Here is a 4812-nt window from a genome sequence, read left to right as displayed (position 1 = left end):
CATGGCTATGGTTCTAAAGAGCACTCATTCGTGCCTGTAGTGATCATAGTTAATATTCTACATGGCTGACCTCCTTGCTACCTGGAACTGGTTCTTCATAGCAGTGAAACCTTTGTCACTTACTACTTGGGTAACCTTGGCTGACTTTGCCATTCCCAGCCTCATTTTTCTAGTAGGTAAAAATGAAATTTTAAAAAAATATATGACACCATCTGTTGGGTTGCTATGAAGACTAACTACTAGGCCTTTAAGCCTCGGCTAGCCCGACTGTGGTGGCAATGGTCAGTTAGCTGCAGCTGCAGCTTGCTTGAGCAGGCTCACCTCTGTCTTACCTTCCTAGAGAAGAGAGTGCATGTATGCTAACAAGCTTTGCTACAGAGTGGGGCCCACGGGTAGGACTCACCTAGCAGAAGAGCCTCTTTTGAGGCTCATTTGTATCTTCAGCCACTGCAAATTCAGAATCGTGTTAACTGTTCACCAGAACAATGTATGGGTATCAAGTGGGACAGGTATACCCCAGACGTCTGCTTGAGGGAGGTAGACAGGAATAGAGTACAGAACGGTAACAGCAAGGGCTAAGACTGCTGAGTCCAAGAGCACAGAATTGGGAAGGGTGTTGTTTCATTATTGGGTCATCTGTGTGTTACTATCACCTTCTCAGTCTTCTCTTTTTCCAAAGAGGATTTAAAGAAACCTGGTAGAAATGAGGAATTCTGCCCAAGAGGTCATCTGTGACCTTGACACAGATAGGACAGGATTGTTGGGACTCAGGGGGTAGCACGTGCCAGGACAGAGCTGTGCGGATGCCCAGGTATGGATGTCTCTTTCCCAGGAGAGGACACAGCTGCTTGTTCAGAGCTGTCCTTCCACCTTTCCCCTCTCCCTGCAGGTTCCTGCTTAAACTTACCTCTCAACAAGGACTTGTTTCCTAAACACCAGTGAGTCTCAGAGCAAAACAAGGAACTGCTACATTTCAGGAAACTTGAGAGATGAGTAGGAAACATGGTTATGCCATTAATAAAAATGAAATTTTTTATATGTGTACTTTATATCAGAAACCAATATTTTAAAACACTCCAGATTCTGGGCTAGAGAGATGTCTCAACAGTTAGAAGCACTAACAGCTCTTCAAGACAGCCAGTGTTCTGTTCCCAGCAGCCATATGGCAGCTCACAACCATCTGAAACTCCAGATCCAGGTTATCAAGTGCCCTCTTTGGCCTCTTTGGGCACTGTATGCATGTGGCACACAGAGAGAGAGAGAGAGAGAGAAAGAGAGAGAGAGAAAGAATCATTCAGGCAAAATACTAATGTACATAAAATAAAAACAAATAAAATATTTTTAATTTTTTTCTTTCTTTTTTGTTGGTTTTTTTGGTTTTTTCTTTTATGGGTTATTTTGTTTTGCCTTCTTAAAAATATTTTTATGGTTTATTTAACTTCTATTTTATATGTATTGGTGTGAAGTGTCAGATCCCAGACAGTTATGAGCTGCCATGTGGGTGCTGGGAATTGAACCCAAAATCCTCTGGAATAGCAGTCAGTGCTCTTAACCACTGAGCCATCTCTCCAACTCTGCTTTGTTGTTTTTTGAGACAGGATTTCTCCACATAGCCCTGGCTGCCCTGGAACTCGCTCTGTAAACCTGGCTGGCCTCAAACTTACAGAGATCCTCCTGCCTCTGACTCCAAAGTGCTGGGAGTAAAGGTTGGCCCAATCATGCCTGCTCCAATAAATATTTCTAAAGTTCTCACACTGATCGTTTCCCTTCTCTTTACCATTATCTTCCCCAGGGTATTACATCCATCATACCTGGTAGAAACACTGTAGCGTGCTACGCCACTCTGTACTTCTTTGTAATCCCTACTCGATGCCAGGTTCACAGCTCACAGTCTGCCAGGGTGGGCATATTTACACCATTGAAATTGGTCATCGGTACAAGCCAAACCTTTGCCAGCTATTCCTCTGTACTAGCACACTACTGAAAACCACATTGCCTAAAACTGTGACCACCTTCTGCCCCTCCAGCCCCATTTACTCTGATCTGTTCTTTCCTACCTACATACTGCTCTCTTAATGTGCTCACTGTTTAATGTCCTGATTCCCTGTCTCACTCATTGTAACGTAAGCTCTATGAGGTCAAAGTTGTTTTTCTTTTTAATTTTGGTTTGGTTGTTTTTTCTGTCTGTGAGGCAGGCTCTTCATGTGACCCTAGTATCCAGAGGAGTGACTGAAATAGAGATCCATCTGAATCCCATGAGTGTTGGCAAGGCCTGAGCCTCTGTGTCTAAAACTGCTGGGGTCAGACTTCTTCCACTGTCTTCCTGTGTTTGTGGACTTTTTCCTGACTCATAGGCTGATGCCATTCGCAGTCACTCTCTCCTCATCCCTCCACCTTCAGGCACAGAGTCAGGCAGACCTTGTGTGAGTTTGCTCCATGTCTAACCGGGCATAATGGCCCATCCTTGGAATCCCAGCACTTAGGAAGTTGAGGCACGCAGATGTCTGTGAGTTTGAGGCCAGATTTCCAGGACAGCCAGAGCTACATAGAGACACTGTCTGGAAAAACAAACAAATAAGCAAACAAGTCAATGTCTGCAGGATTCTTGCCGCTCAGCAGCTTTTGTCTCCAGCCAGGAAGGACTCAGCACATGGACATAAATGTTAGTTACCAAGATCGCTGTCCTCCCATGGTACTGGAGCAGTAGTCTCAACACCTAAGATGAATGACAGGGAGCCTCTTGGACACCGCTGCAGGCACACGGAATCGGATCCACTGGGAAGAGGTCCAGGCACCTGTTTTTTGAGATGCCTTCTGGAGGTTCCAGGGCACAATCAGTTTAGGACCCACTGATCGAAGCCCTAGGTCATTCTAAGGTAATGCTTCTCAGCTGGGGCTACTGCATACTCCAGTGTCGTTCGACAGGGTCTGGAAACATTTTTGGTGGTGGTAACTGAGCAGGAGCCACTGGCATCTGGTATATAGAAGCCAAGAAGGCTACTGGCAGAACAACCTCCCTGTCCCCAAGAGTAGCTATCTGGAGCAAATGTCAGTCATGCAGAGCTGGGGCCCCTCCTCTAAGGTCTCTGTTGCTGCTTCTCTGCATGTGTCTAACCCCCCCTTCTTCCCTAGAGCAGTTCTGGGCACCTTTATGACATAGTGTAGTGAGCATCACTACCGAGAAAATGTTTGAGGAGGTGACCCCATGCTTGAAACACTGTGGGGAGTGACGCCTGTGGGTGAGTTGGGATCCATCAGGGTGGGTAGACAGGTGGCGCCTTTTATGATGGTACGTGCTGCATTTTGTCTAGTGTGCTATCAATACATCTCATGCAATCTCCGAAGCTCCTTCCAGTGGGCACTGTTCTCTGCGTTTTGCAGACAAGGTCACTGAAGCTCAGAGAGGTCAAGCAACTTGTCTGTGTTTCCACAGCTAGGAGATGTTGAAAGAGGAATTTGGATCCAGATCTCTGTATGCCAAAATCTCCCAGGAAGTGGTTGCCACTTACAGACAGCAAAGGGGGTACCTCGGAGGTGTTTTTAATATACAGTTAACCTTTGAGGCATGGGCTGAATCGTACTCTGTTCCTAAAGTCATGTGTTAAATCTCCAAACCTCTATTACCTTAGGATGAGATCTTGCATTTGGAGGTAAGGTCTTCAAAGAGGTGATTAATCGAGAAGAGGCCTTCGAGGGAAGCTCTCCTCCAGGAAGTGCACGTGTGCACACGGGTGTGTGAGGGCAGAGTGGGAGGAAGGCCTTAGGAGAAATCAAACCCATCAACAGCGACCTTGGAGTTCCATCCTCCAGAATAGGCAAGGTCTGTTGCTTTATTTCCCTCCAGTTCCACGATGCTTAGTTGTGGTGGCCATGGCAGAGCAATACACCTTGCTGCTACTTCTCTGAGAACATCTTTTGTCTACAGTGTGCAAACTTACAGAATGTTACTACCTACTGTGTTGTTTCCTCTGCTACAGAACAAAAGGGAATGGGAGATGCCAACTCTGTCCCTCGTTTGTATTGATGCACATCTCAAGTGGACCCCTATAATTAATATTCAGCTGAAAGACCCCGATACTGATATGCATCTCAAGAGGACCCCTGGGCCCTTCTCTTTCCCCTGTTGGGGGAGGCAATGTCTGTGGCTTTGGTAAGAGCCAGCATCCATCCCAGAAACTGAAAAGCAAGAGAGAGCCCTGGAAGGGTTAAAGTGTGGCAGATACCTGAGGGTGACACCAGCAGACTGGGACATGCTTTCTTGCTCTTTCACAGAATGGATATTGGGCTAGATGTGGTGGCATATGCCTTTAATCCACCATCCAGGGCGCAGAAGCAGGCAGACCTTTGTGAGTTCAAGATCAGCCTGGTCCACATAGTGAGCTCCAGGGCAACCAAGGCTCCACAGTGAGACTCTCTCAAAAGAGGGGTGGGGCCTGTTGGACACCTGGTCAGGCTAATTACTGAACTCCTGCTTATTTGAGCACTGGGCCTGAAGGCGTGGGTTACTGGCGTCCCAGAACCTGGCAATAGAGACCACAGCCACAGGGAAGTTAGCAGGTGTCTCTGGCTCCTAAATACTGACAGAGGATAGTCAGCTATAGTCAGTCAAAGCTGAGACTGGTTCTGCCACAAGCCCAGAGAGATGGAAGACTCATATTAGACAGAGATGAGTGAAAAGCTGAAAAATAAACTATGGCATTTTTGCACTCTCAATTTGTGCATGAAGTGCTTTGAGAGTCAAAGCAACCACAATATATTTTCAGAACAGAGATGCCAAAAGGCAGTGTGGAAGGAAAGGGGGAAAGGTAAAAT

This window comes from Myodes glareolus, chromosome 6 (assembly GCF_982192425.1).
Source record: "Myodes glareolus chromosome 6, mMyoGla1.1, whole genome shotgun sequence".
Taxonomy (NCBI): domain Eukaryota; kingdom Metazoa; phylum Chordata; class Mammalia; order Rodentia; family Cricetidae; genus Myodes; species Myodes glareolus.
This window is presented reverse-complemented; position numbering follows the sequence as displayed.